The sequence below is a fragment of the Egretta garzetta genome, unplaced genomic scaffold, assembly GCF_000687185.1.
Source record: "Egretta garzetta isolate BGI_Z169 unplaced genomic scaffold, ASM68718v1 scaffold81, whole genome shotgun sequence".
NCBI classification, from domain to species: Eukaryota; Metazoa; Chordata; class Aves; order Pelecaniformes; family Ardeidae; genus Egretta; species Egretta garzetta.
In genome coordinates, this window is record NW_009258671.1 from 9,351,727 (window position 1) to 9,367,217 (window position 15,491).

The window sequence follows — 15,491 nt, forward strand, 5'->3', positions numbered from 1 at the left end:
GGAAAGTTAAGCTTTTAGATTTCCTAGGTGTTGTGTGTTTAAATATTCGATTTTGATGTTGTATAAATGTATTTCTTTGTTTGGCTTTTTCTCCTTGCTTGCTTATGTGTTTTACAGGCTCTGATTTTCTGGCCACAACAGAGCAGACAGAATTACTTGATGTTGAGAACCTTGTTAATTTTATGGCCCATTTTCACATGGAGATCAGCTTTTATTTCCCCTCTCACTCTTTATTCTTGATTCAATTGTTAGTAAGGTTTACTGAGCAAAAACACTGGATGTATTATGGGAAGAAATCTAATCAATGCAGCACCAAGGGACAGTCCTTCAGAGTCCTCCCTAGTGGCTGTGAGCCAGACTAGAGGTTACTACGAGGTTACTCTGTCTGACTTGAACCAAAATACCCATCTACTTCTGAAAAGACTGCCGGCAGCCTTGTACATGTGTAACAGAAGCCTCATTAATATAAGCTCCCAGTATATATACACCTGTTATACTAGCCCCCAGCACAGAGCCTGTGTTTCCTATTTTAAACACTTTGCGTGGCTGTCTACATTCCCTTCTGTCTGCAGTTGCCCTAGTGCAGTACTGCAGAGCAACTCGTATGCAGTACCTCCAGGGAATGTTGAAGGCTAAATAAAGTTGTGGCAGATGTCAGTGGAGGTTGCCAAACGTTATTTTTCAAGTTAGGTAGTTTGAAAGATTCATTGGCTAATCCAGACTTTGTGATACAGAAGTAACCTCATCGGTAACCTCTTTACATGCACGTTTCTTTAACGCCTGCTCCTTTTTTCAGGTATTGATGCAGAGAATTGAATTGACGTATGTGTGGGAAATCTTTATTTGACTGACGAAACTCTGCTCCTCGCCTTCCTCCCAAACCCCAACCCTCCTGTTCATGTGTAGAGTTCAACTCCTCTTAGAGTTGAATTATTTGAAAGATACAGCACTACCTTAGGGCTTTTACCTGTTTTGGCTGAGTTCTAATAAATCATTTGACAGCAAAATGACTCGAAGATAAACTTTTCCCCCTTTTATGAAATATGTGTTAGACACATTCCAGAATAGAGGTTCCCCTCAGAAGTTGCATATCTTCATTGTTAAAGACAAAAAAAGGATCAAAAGCAGTATCAGATACAACTGCTGATTCAGCACAGGAACAAAACCTTAGCATACCCACTGAGCCATGCACTTTCTGGCTACCTAGCTTGATTTTCCCGACCAATGCGTTGGGAAACATGTATGTCAGTACTTCTCCTAGGTCCTTGCCATATTTTGCGTAAAAGAGCATTAAGTTTGCTTCACATGGCTCTCAAGGAAACTATTTTGTTCCCCTAACCAGGTCCAAAGATGCTGCAAAATGGTGATATTCTGAGGCTCTCGCACAGAAGCTGCCAACGCGCTCCTAGCCGCACGCGGGTCGGTCCCAGGGGACCCCTTCTGGTAGTTGTGTGGCGCAATTTCTGTAAGCAGGCACATCTTCTGTTGCATTCACAGTTTTCATAATTGCTTTCACAATGCACAGTTGATACAGGTGTGTGTTTCATTTTTGTTTCCAAAGCTTTTTCCATGGAAATTTTCAGTAAGGTATGAATCCTAGCACTAGATACGGATGGGTAACAGTAGCCAGTAGTTCTACTGTGAAATGTGCTGCAGTGAATCAGCGAGATGCTGGAGGAACTGAATTAGCTGTACTTCAGTTTCAGCACTTCTCCACCCACAGTGATGTTCTTCCTGCTCATACTATCTTGCAGCACTTGATTGTGGGTTTATTATAGCCTGAGAAGTACTTGGCAATTTCAGTATGCCTGTATGTTAAACAAAACTTAGAGAAACAGTGTCTCCTCTGTTAAAAATCCCAAGAACTTAAGAATTAACAGTCTGGACCAGACCAAGGGTCTCTCTGGCCTGCTGTCTTGTTTCCAGCAGTAATTAGTAGACTTTAGTTATGGAAAAATACAAGTGGTATGTATATGGAATAAATAGGCAGAAGTGCTGTGGTTATTCAAGTTAGTCACACTGCATGTGGAAAATCACCGTGGACTATAGTTGCTATAGGACAGAGCGTTCTGAGCTAAACCCTGCAATGTGTATGGTTGGATTTACACTAACATATTTTAGCATACGTGCCTGCACAGTGCATCTTGTCAAACACCAGACAAGCCTGGGGTTAGGTCCATGTATTCTAGCTGTTTTCAAATAATTTAATTGTATGAGCATTCATCTTCAATGACAGCAAATACAAGATTGTTCAAATACAATCAATAACTAACTCTTAATTATTTTTAGTAACCTGCTTCTTTACCTAATGGTTTTGATTTGCCTTGATTGTTTCCATATTACTTCAGCATAAACCCCATTCTTTTAGTCTTTGCAGGTGTTTTGAGGACTTTGACTGTGGAAGCAATTTTCTATTGTTGGTTGAAGTGGCATCATGTCACAAAAAATTGCATTTTGCATAGAAGTGTTTTAGTAACGTTGCACAGTCAGGCTGTGGAGCTTATGGGCATAGGAAATAGCTGTAATTACCATGCCTAGGATGTCTTTGAGCAAATAGGAAATTATTCCAAAAAAGATTCATAGCCAACACTTTCCTAAAATGAGATTAGTGGTGCCACTTCATGGAGATCCTACTTCAGCCTTATCCATTGTGGTTTACTAGGGTTCACCTCTGAAGCATCAGTCATGTAACTGCATTTGACCACAAATGCTATTTTGTGCTTTTCATGTGTTCTCTTACATCCACCAAGATTATCTTAAACAGGGGATGCAGAAATGAGTTAGAGTTTTCCGAGATATATAAAGTTAAGAAAAAAAAGTATCAGACCCAGCAAGCTAACACTGAGGACACTAGGTTGTTCAAGGACCATTTAGAGCTCAAATCAGCTTTTGTTAAATCAGGTTCCTATTTCAAGATAGCAAGTAGTAGTTAACCATTTAAAAGGAATAAAAATCTAGTCTGGTCATGATGGTAGAGGTGATATCTCCATAACAGGCAGCATAGGCCTGTACTTCCAGTTGTGGTTAGGTTGCTCTTTAACACTATGTCTCAGTGAACAAATGCTTTAGTCCACATGAAACAGAAATGAGTGATTCTTTTACATGAGTACTATTAGTTGGGTAAGTTCAGGAATTTTTTTTTAGTATTCTTAGTAGTAGTTAGTTGGAGCCAGACTTTTTCTATAGGGAGACAATCAACAAGGAAGCGACTCTGAAAGTTTCACACGATATGTTAGATTATTGAAACCTAGTTGCTATAATCTATGTTACTGTTGTGAGTATGTTTCTGAAAGGAAACATTTCCCTAAAGAGAACCACTCAGAGCAAGTGCTTTTAATTCTTTGGAGGAATTTGCTCCTAGTTTCAGATCTCGGATTTTCCAATTATGAAAAGCAAATATTTGCAGTCTATGAATCAGGTGGCATACACGGGGATCTTTGAATATCGGAGAGGAAAAATGTTAAAACTACTCAAGAAAGATTAGTCAGCAGTCTGACCGGTACAGGGAGGAGGAGGAGGGAAGGAGAACCCGTAAAAGTTGTGAAAATTAGCACAGTAGTCTCATTAAGGCTCACTGTAAATTACAGCTCACTAACATTTTGCTGCATGGAGGAAGTAATTAATTAATCTACTTTCTGGAAGTCAGCTAAGAAGTAATGTAGAATCAAACTACTGCTCTTGGTGGCAAGTCCTTGAAAAAAATACTTATGTGCTGTTGCTCAAGTGGTCAAAAAAACCCCAACAAACCAGCAATGGGGTTCCAGTCAGTCATGTTGGTTTGGGGGGGGTTAATCAATTAGAAGGATAATTTCTCCTTTCTTTCTATAAAGTAAACATCTTGCTTTGCTATACAATGAATGGTGGCTTTTCCATTTTAGTGGTCATTAAGTGTCAGTTACACAACGTTTGGCATTTTGCATTGCGCTTCCGTCATTATGTATAAGAATTGCATTTAAAAAATCATGAGTTAAAACAGCAGTCCTGTTGTATTGAAACCTGCCATGGTAAAAGGGTGGCTTATCCCTTTGGCCTTCAAAAATATATACTCAGGTTAAGCTAAAACAGGTGCCTTGATTTTCACTGTCGGCCATTAATCCTTGAGGTTATCTTTAGCGCCCTTTTTTCGTGTGTTGGATTGGTGAGGAACCACCAGCTGTGTGACTTTGGCGGGAACTAGATGTAGACTTGCTCAACTACCTCAGTGTGTAGATACTAAGTACAAAGGACAATTTTGCTCTCTGTTCTAGAGATGCATTATCGTTACTTCTCTGGCGCTCAGGCTGTGTCCCTTTGCTGTCTCAAATACTGTAGTTAACACACTCCTGCTGTTTGCCTTCTCTTTTTGCTTTTACTCACAATGTTAAAATACAGTTCTTGCTAAAGAAGGACATATTTGTTGCTTGGGGAACAATATATCTGATGTTCAGTAATATCCCGATTCAGAATAATACATATACAGATCTTTAATTTGAATTCCATATTTAAGTCAGTCCTTGAAGCCCTTGAAGCATGGGCATAGTGCATTTCAGAAAATGGGCACAAGTTTAATATGGTGTACGTTCCCATGTTTCAACAGAAATATATCTGGCAACTGCTGTTCTTCTATAATAAATCTAAGAATGAGGGGTTTCTTATAAACTCTCTGGAGAAGGGATTTAAGACCCAGTCATGAAAACACTGACATGACCGAGTAAAGTTCTTCATGTCTAACCCTCTGCAGGATTGTAGCCTACTATATAGACCATGTCTATAAAATCTCAGTATGGCACTGTATCAACACATAGCCCTTGTACAGCTTTAAGGCAGTCAAGTTTGAAGAGTTTCTTTATCTGTAGCATTTCTATCCCATCTTGTGTCTGGACTTTTTTCTGCCTGTGGGTCCCCATTGTCCACGTGTCTGACCAAGGCTAAAGATTATTTTCATGTACATTTTTGTACAGTACCTGTATTCTAGTTTAAGGACAAATAAACACATGCATTTTTCTTCTTTATTAATAAACTGAGTGACAATTTAAAATAAATTCTTTCAGCTGTTCAGAATGGTACACAGATGTACTGGCACATTGCAGAGTAAGTTAAACAGAGAGCAAAGTATTATGTCACCAAAGGAGCAGAAGACGAGGAGCTGGTCTCTGACAGTAAAGTAAAATAAAGCAGTGCTAAAATGGTGACTTTGAGCAAAATAAGCCAGACTATTCTGGTGCTTAGGTGAACTATAGAAGCAGCAACAAAAGAGAGAAAAATCCTACACAGGAAAAATGTGGAAAAATTAGAAAGATGTACTGTGGCGTGAAAGAGCAATACTGAAACAGGCAGGGGAAAAAGAGAAAATCAGTTTGGGACATAAAGCAAAAAAGGGAAGGGGGGGGAGCTTATAAAATCCATAATGTTAGCATGATTGATATCTTCACAGAAAGAGAGGATGGGATTGAGGAGGGAATAGGCATTGGTATGAAGACCTGTCTGATATCCGAGCATGGGAATACCAGTCTGAAGTCTTTAGCTCTCCGTGTAGATTGTGTGGGGACCTCTGATGCCTTACTGTATTTCATTTCAAGGCCAAGTATCTCACAGTTGGTAACCCAAACCTAATTTTTAGGATGCTTAAGTCTTTATAGGACTTTGCTCTTAGACTTGGCAGTGAAGAGGATATTCACTTGCATTTAGATTTAACTTAGGTGCATGTGTAGCTAATTGTTATTCCTAAGCTGCTGCTATGGAGAGAGAAAAAGAGAGAGGCTCCTAAGGGGTTGGTTCAGGTTAGCTAGGTTAGATATGTACTACAGATTTCTCTTTGAAGGACCCTGTATCTACCGACAATATATATGATGCTATCATCTTAATTTAGACAGTTAAAGTGAGCTGTATCCTCTCTCTATCTCTTTATCTTCCTATTCTATAAATGAAGGCAATAATTTTTCTACTGTGAGGTTGTGAGAGTAGCATCCAACAGGACTTGTGAAGCACTTGCAGTATTCCAAGGGGATTTGATGGGCTGTTGCATATATACAAATTCTAAGGATGTTGTGGAGGAAAGTAACCTTTCTTCAAAAAATAGCAGCAGAATCAGCTGAAGAAAACTAGAAGCAATAAGAAGTGAACAGATTTGGCTTGCAGTCTGATGAATAGGCAGAGAACAGTTACAGTACCACTTCTTTGGTATGACCCAGAATAATTTGTCTAGAGCATTGTTTCATATTCCCCATAGTTCTATCACTATCACAATGCAAGAAAAAAATTATTTCACTATTCTGTATATATTTTTATGTGTGATGAGTGGTTTCTGTATTTGACTATGATTACAAAGCATATGCAAAAGTATTACTGACACAAATGCATTATCAGAAAATATTAGTATCACTGGCTACTGAGACTAAGCTGCTGAATACTACATTTTATGAATAATTTATACCTGATGTCTTGATGTCCATGCTTGGTTGATTAGTCTGAGCACAGTTAATCTTTCTACTACCTATCGGTATAGTAATTTTAAAGGACTGAAAGCAAGGCTGATATCCAGGAGTAAAGGTGGAAATATTTTTATCTGGTAACTTTTCTTTAGAATTGCTTGGCTGTGAAAGTAGAGGAGACTTTTTTACTTCAAGCTTTCAAGGTTTCTGGCAGCTAAATTGAGTTGCCTCAGAAATCTTAAGTCATAGCGCTTCCCTGAGGGTAAAGTCATCCCTCTACAAAACGCCATTCATGCCCCACTTACCCTCGATTACAGCTCCCAAAATAAGTTTGAAGTGGGACACTGGCCGTCTACTGAAGCACATTCCTTACCTCTAGAAAAGACTTTGGAAGGCCTGCATTTAATATCTGTATGTCTGTTTCTCAGTTTTTTCCCTCATAATGATAACATACACATTTTGTTATTTTTTCTTCTTTCTTTTTTGAAACAGAAAGAGTGACTTACTGGGGAACCAAGTTAGAAGAGGAAAGGAGTGAAGACTGGTCATCTGTGCAGAGGAAATGACAAGGTACGCATAGCAATCAGCCTGAAGATTCATTTCTTGCTGGTGCCTTAGGTCTTCATGGTAGATTACTTCTGGCAATAAAGTTTAAAAATAGTCTTCAGAAACCTTGAAAAAGATGTTTTGAAAAGAACTTTTTTCTTCTGTTCGATTGCCAGAGTAAGCAAAGTAAGTATTTATATCTTTATAAATATCTTCAAGATACATCTTTAAACTTGTTGCTGTGCTGAACTGTAGCTGTATTTCTACAGGTAAATGGCAGTCATGTTCATGAATTGTTTTTTTGGTAGAGGCCAATAAAAACAACCCTTCTCGCAACACCAAACTTAAATCCCTCCAGACACTATCGATGGTCATTCTTGAGACTTTAAAATAATAGTTTCGTGGATCCATTTAAAGCACTGTATGCTCAGTGCAAGAGTTGTACCATCTTTTCTTTGTCATTTATAGCCATTACAAGATGTGCTAGTGCTTGTTTTGCACTGCATTTAAAGAACGTGTTCTTTTACATTTGTCATCCTGTAGATTTGTAACTTGAGGAATGCAAAATCAGCACTACTAACCACTCTCGTCTCTCAAATATTTTCAGTAATGTGAATGTATAATATTTATACAGTGACTGCTAAGAGACTGGCACAAGGCTATATGCCACTTAAGTTCTGAGGTTAAATGTTACTTCAGTGATGCATAAAATTTGTATTGACCATCTGCCTAGCACTGAATTGAACCCATTAATGAATAAGCCTCACAGTATCACTGTGAGATAGGGAATTATGATCTCCATTTAAAAAGTGATAAAACTGAGCCCCAGAGGGCTCATGTAGTCATTTCAAGTCATACAGGAAGCATATAATAGAGCCAGCAATGAAAGCCAGCTCACCTCACCTGCCAGCCTTCCTATTTGGACATCCCTGCATTTGGTAGCCTTTTCACTATATCCTGTCATGTGTGGAATGTGTACACCAACAGCTATACATTCTTTATGCACGGCTTTAACCATCAAATTCTCTTGCACAGTAACTTAAAACACACAGTTAAGGCGAACCGTGAATCATGGTCGTCCATAAAGAACAACATGAGACACAATGCAAAAAGGCCAGCATAAACAGCACCAGATGGCCTTCGTAAATTGAGCAAGTTACCACAAAATGCCAAAAGGGAGATCTGTTATTGTGACCTCTCTTTCTATTTTTTAGCATAATGTTGAGAGGCAGACTATGCAGATCTTTCTGTATTACAGAGAGGAACTGCTGGTATAGGACGATTAATGCTTTTCCTTTTGTAATCTTGCTGAACGTCTCTGATTTCTTTAGTAAATGTCAGGTCACATGTTGGCTGCTTACATTCTAAAACTGAAGTATAAATCATCTTCTCAAGTGACAGAAACTGTCATTTTTCCTTGCAAAATATTTTTCTAACTATATCTTATGTAACTGTTACAGTTGTTGACGTTTTCCTTAAAAGCCCTATTCGTTTGACACTCAAGATTCAGTATAAAGCTATAGGCTGGAATAGAGAATTCTTTTGCCTTTGCTTGCATCTGTTTCCTTTACCATGAGTTGAAGAAAGAAATATTATGCATTTCTGAGTCATGCTGTAGAAAGGTATTTTATTTTTAATACCATTAGAATTTTGAAAGAAGGAAAAGGATAAACCTCAGCATAGGTGAAACCAGGAGTTAATATGCTTCAATTATAGAAAGTGGCTATTAAATTTTGATGGGATGCTATCACTGATACTTCAAATAAAATGTTGATGTGGCAATGTGGGGAGTGTGGATAATGAGTTGAATGCCAGTGTTGATTTTTATGGAAAATGTATATAAAAAATACATGATCTTCAACCAAAGACATTCATGTGGATATATCCATAGGAAAAAATCAGAGTATAGACTTATGTTGGGTTGTGTCTACAAGAGTGCTATATAGCTGTGTCTTGGCATAGGTAAAGAGTGAAAGTACTTGCCCACACCTTATGTTGCATTGTGCCTGATTCCTGCCCAGCTTAAGGGTGATACTTTAGCATTAATAATCTGCTTTCCTTCTACTCTTACATGTCTGCAGAAAACTATTGATGCATCTTCCTGATGGGACTTTTAAATCAAACTCATCAAATGTAACAATTTCTTAGAAAAACCCAGCTGAGGGATGAAAGTGAGAATTTTTGCAGATATTTCAGGTCATTACCTGTGCCAGTCTCACCCTAATGAGCAGTGAATTAAAGTGTTTCCAAATTGTTCTGGAAAAATAAGTTCAAGAAACACTGTGTTCCTTCTGAGAGAATGCTACAAGAGTGGTCTGGAATGCCAGGAGTTTGGTACTGAGAGTGGGTCCATTGATCCTAACACATCCAAGTCCAAATGTTTCAGTTAAATTTTAAGCAAGCCAGAGACCTTTATGGTAGATGCAGGGTGTTCTAAGACACCTTTTGAAGTTTGAAGATATATTAAGATGTCCATATTGACATAGTCTTAATCTCTCAAAACCAGGACCGGCATTGTTCGGTTAAGTATCCTGTTGCTGTCAAAGAGCATTGCTGAGTTTAGGAAGAGAAGGCAGATCTTGGTCTAAATATTTCTGCTTTATAATGAGATACAGTATAATAATAACTTGTGCAGCAAACAGTTGAACTCAACCCAGACACATGTTAGGGAGGGCACTTGTCTCATTAAAGGAAGGAGTGAAAAGAGCCCTCCTCATCCCGTGACTGGCCTGAAGGCCAGACTCTGCAGAGTTTAGAGTAAGATACCCTGGTATCTGTGGCATCTCACGATCATGAGTTTGGGGTTTGTAGAATCACAGTTTCCTTCTTGTCAAAGCCAGAAATAGGAGATGGGTCCCCAGGAAACAGATTCCCTGTATCAGTCTACCTACTTACATGATCTTATCACTGAAAATCCTCAAAGCTGGTTCATGGACATTACAGATTTGTTCTCCTCAGCTCATAGAGGCAGGAACATACGACTTTACAGGTGTGGAAGTGAAGCACGGATGTGAATACTTTGAGATGTATAGCCTCAACAGTTTAGGCCGGATATTTAAAGTCATTCAACATGGGTCAGGTCATCTTGTAACATTTTCAGGGAGACCAACAGCTGGGTTGCAGTTTTCCTCTGGAAGTCTGACTAGTTATTTTAGCATCTAAAGAAGCCAGGAGAACTGAACTTATTTTTCTGAAAACCTGACCCAAGTATTTGCCCAAGATCACAGAGGAAATACATGGTACAGTTGTGAAATGAATCCAGCTCTCTCAAATTTCTGCATACCCAATGGACCTTCCTCCTTCCCACCTTACTCTCGTCTCTGTTCCAAAGACTTCTTTTGCTGAGCTTTTGGAAGACAATGTAGCTCTTCTGTGAACTGTTCTCATTAAATCTTTCTTTCTCTTGCTGCAAGCTGTAATAGAGAGGGACTCCCAACAGTACGCTCAGAAAGTCCCATAGTGCACATTAGACAATACTGGGTCCTGAACCCTGAAGTCTCCGAAGGCTTACTGGATGATCTCCTTTTAAGACCTCTGCTGGTACTTGTTATCTCAAATTACAAACCATTGGCAGGTCTCAGAAATCTGCAAGAGCAGGTCTCCCCAGTTGTTATATATCCCAGGAGATCTGCAGAGAAAAGGAGGATGATTAAAGTTTATGGCTTGAGCAAGAAGAAGTCAGAGGGAACATTTCCCAGTGTTCTTTTTATGAGTTTTTTTAAAAGAAAAATACTTTTCACTGAGAGGCCTTTCTAATGATTGAATACACTGTGAGTTCTGTATTTGCAAGAAGGCCTAGAGGAACACACTTTTATTTTCTGCTGGAAGACTGCAGTCTTTAGCACTCTCAATATTAAGATCATTGGAGCCAGGGTTCCTTGCTGATGTTACTAAAATGAACTTTAATCAATCTTGAAAAAAGACTTTAATAACCTGAATTATGGCCCCCAGTGCTAGATCTTTGATAGGAGAGTGAGCCTAGAAGTATTGGTTTTCTTATGCTCAGCATTTCTTCTGATATTTTTGCCACTTTTTAGCAATGTATATTTTAACAAAACCTCAATTTATGAGGTGCCTTTTCCCAGCAATCTGTCTATGTTTAAGTGGAATGTTTTTACGTCATTCACTATATTTTTCCACATTTTGAAGAAAATGCATTTTCGAAGAAGATTCTGGATTCCAAAACTTAATCTAAAAATGGAAACTTCCTTCTCTAATTATGACACAGCTCTTGTCAGTCCCACCAGATGGGGAAGATGAGCCAGAAAGTAGCATGGTTAGTCAACGCATTTTATTCTTTCATTTTCACTTTTATCTGTGAGAAGGCAAGTGGGTTTTTTGAGTCAATATGACATTTTAAGTCCTGGCCTGTACGTTTAGAAGAAGTTAGAGCTGGTTTTAATAAAACAGCCTGAAGAGGTTTAAAGAATTCAGAGCCTTCCTGAGAGAACTGCAAATATTTGAAAGGGGCTGCTTTCATTTTTGGCCAGGAAATCCAATGAGCAGTTTACTGGGAAGATGGGAAGATGTGGGGGAGGAAACCGAAACTAATAATGTTGCTAATATTTCACTAGGTTTGTGTTCAAACAATGTAAATCACAAGCAAAGTCCACAGGTGGCATCTTGTATGTGGCCTGCAGCCTTCTGACCTCCTTCTGAAAGGTGACCTTGTGGTTTGATAGGCTGGCTCTCCATGAGCAAGTTGTTATTGAGCAGACCACTAATGCTTCTCCACAGCACTATTGCTGTACCTTTATAGGGATTGCTAAATGATGTGGTATGTACCACAGAGACCACTGTCCAGAGGAAAGTGCTGTCAAAGAGTGAGAGGGGGTTAACCACAAGATATTTACCATTTTAGTGTGCACTGAAAAAAACCCATAGCTGAAAACAGGATTTTCCTTTAGTGCTCTTTGTGCATTGTGGTTTTACATTGGCTGCAGAAAAGGTTCTATACAGTGTTGATTCTCCAAAGCAGATGGCAAACAATGATTAACCAGTTCCTTCCAACTGCTCACTAATGAGCATAAACCAAGTTGAACCAGTTATTCATATTAAATTAAGCTTAAAAAAAAAAAATCATGTAGTTATGAGCATAAACATTCTCATCTAAATCTAAACTTTCCCAGAATAGTGCACTTAGGGCTGAATGTCTTTCTTCAAGCTTATTTCTAGTGGCAGAGGATATGAAAAAGTAAATGATAGTAGAATATGATTGTAGTTCTTAATGTAATTTAAAACTATTCCATTGTAAGTAAAATACTGACGCACAAGGGTAGGACCTGTGAACCACACGCATTTACAAGCCTGTCCTACGCAAAAGTAAGCATTTTGTATGCTGCTGTTGAGCCTTACTGTTTTATCTAAAGCTTCTTTAAGATTTCAGTAGAAGCACTGCCCTAGCAGTAGTATCAATGATTTTAGATTTATGGCATTAAGAGCTAATGGGAAGCACATTTGCTGTACATTCACATTCCTAAGCTAACAGCTTACTCATGGCACTTCAAGGCCAAGTGAGGCCTAGGATAGATGAGCTTTCAAATAAAAAAAAAAAAAATTGATAATTTGAGAAACGGTGTATTAACTGCCGTCAGTGAGAAGATAATGAAACAGGCTGAGGGCCAACTGTCTAGGAAGCAGCTCTGTAGAAAAGGATCTGGGGGTCCTGGTGCACAAGTTGACCTCAGCCAGCCGTGTGCCCTTCCAGCAAGGAACCAACTGCATCCAGGGCTGCATTAGCAAAACTACAGCCAGCAGCTCTAGAGAAGTGATCCTCCCCTCTTTATAGCACTTGTGAGACTGTGTTAAGAGTATTGTGTCCAGTTTTGGGCACCCTACTACAAGAAAGATACCACCATACTGGCATGAGCCCAGTGGAGGGCCATCAATCTAATCAGGGCTGGAGCAAGGAGAAGCTGAGAGAACTGGGTCTGTCCAGGCTGGAATAAGAAAGGCAAAGGAGAGATCTTATTGCTGTCCACAATTACCTGATTGCAGGGTAAGGAAAAGATGGAGTCTGACTCTTCTCTGAGGTACACAGCAGTAGAATGAGGGCCAACAGCCACAAGCTGGAACATGAGACATTCCAGTCAGATACAAGGAAAATCTTTTTACTAAAGAATGGTTAAACACTGGGACAAGTGCCCAGAGAGGTTGTGGGTTCTCAATCCTTGGACATGTCCAAGATTCAATTGCATGCATGCCTGAGCAACCTGGTCTAATTAGACCAGCTTTGAGCAGACGGTTGGACTAGATGCTCCCAGAGGTCCTTTCCAACCTGAATTATTCTGTATATTATTGATTATTATTCTGAATTATTGATTCTGTCATAATAAGGACTAAAACAAGAGTGATATTGCAGACTTGGACCACTGGGAGATCAAAAAGGAGCAACTTGTTGAAAATCAGACTGGAATTAATAATATACATTTGATCACCTTCTGGCATCAAGAGTCAGGGGTTTATGTCATGAAAAGTTATCTCAGCATTTCTTCTGTATAGTTCTGCCTAAAGTGAAATCACAGCTTCATTGAAGTCAGATAGAAAATTCTCATTGACTTCATGAGACTCTGAATTCTGCCAGCTTAAATGGAGATCATAGGAGGGTTCTTTAAAGTCAGATAATGGTTTTAATACGGGGAGAACTTCAGAGAATAGTTTTCAGTTTTTCTGAAAGTGTACCTCACAACCACCAGATGCCTTTGGCGTATACAGGTAAAGTTATGGTAGCACTGGAAGCAAAAAACCAGTATTTCTCTCTCAGCTTTGTACCTGTGTTCCTGTAAGCACAAGTATTTAACTGAGTTACTCAAAAAAGGAGGGAGAATTGGAGGGAAGAAAAGCTTCCTTCCTGTGATCCCCAAGTTAGAAAGTATTTCAAAGCTTTGGAAACTGTTGGCCAGCTCTAACATTTAGAAAGCACATCTGACAAAGAAAGACTATGTAAAAAATCCAAACCTTATCATGTGAGCTTAATTACACCCTGAAAATGCTTGCTTTCTACATCTGTGATAAAACATATAAAATGCAGTATAAACATAGTAGTGCAGTATGAGGGCATATGTTCCTTCATGGTATTTCTGAAAAGGGGGAAGGGTTTTTAACATTGCTTAGGCTGGCTTTATGAAGTGGCACTTAGCAGAGTGTATATAGCCCTGTTACTGCTATGTTTATATGATAAAAGACATCCAGGGTATGTTTCCTCCTCCTATCTAACTGGCCTATTCTACTTTATGATGTTGCATATGCTATTGATTACAATGTTTTTAATTGTGTGGATTATGTGTGAATACAGATAATGATAAATTCGCACTGGAGTCTACTTGGCCCGTAAAAATTTTATGCAACTGTGAGGAAAAGTTACTGTTATTAAAGAACCATTTTGGAAACCAAAGTGCCTGTTTCAACAGCCCAGCCTCGATCCTTTAATGCAGTCAGTGTTTTGGATGAGTGCAGGTGTACATGTAATTACGAATTTACAATGATCCAGGAATATTTAAGAACAAAAATACCTCCAGTGTAGAGGTTAATTTCTTGTGAATAATGACTACAGAACGATTTTGTAATTTTCTGCCCTGACCTTCACAGTATACCCTTCCATAAGAACAGTCTGGATCTAAGGAGTGTCTATCAGCATGTTATTGCCAATCCCAATGTTTGCCATTTGCTGTGATTTTATAGTAATATTAATAATATATTTTTGTTGCTTTTTCCTTGTAAATTTTAGCCTTCAGAACTTGTTTTCTTTGCAGCATAGCTGGAGCACTAAAAAGCAAGTAACATAAAGACTTGCGATTCTGAGAACTGGTAATACCGCTTTTAGGATTTAGGAAGATTTTTTTTTTTTTAATGGAACATTTATATGCTTGTATGTGAATCCATTACATGACATACACCGTGGTTAGCAACAGCTTTTGTATATCATGGCTCAGGTTCCCATACACTCCTGACAGTATGTATATTCATGAGATTCATGACATTTTCCTGCATCTGCTCTTATAACAGATTTCGTTTCAAAGCGGCACTTCATTGATGTAGTACACTGACACATTTTACGTATAATTGCTTTTCATCTGGTTGTATGATTATTTTGTGACACCTAGTGGATAAATTGATAGTAGTGCCGATTTGAATTTCCTTGGGTTTTTTTAAATTCTCTTGATAGACATTCTGGCCTGGAAACTCAATTCACGTTATAAACACATAGACTCTCTTACCTTCTTACTTTCTCTCTCTCTCTCCTGTTTTTTTTCTCTTTAACTTTGCTCATGGAATAACTTCCTCGTAGCCAGGTGAACAAATACCCAACACCAGTCTGGAGGAAATTCCAAGAGCCCCAGAATAATACAAGGTAGTAAACGTTTGACAGTTCCATGACATTGTTTAGTCAGGATCCCTACATACGCAGCCTGTAATCTTCACACATCAACCTTTTCTACTGTATCAACTTTACTGTGGTGTGCTTCAAACAGGGATTGAGTATACACTACATAAAGTTATAAAAGGTTACAAAGAAGTACTTATACTTATTACCCT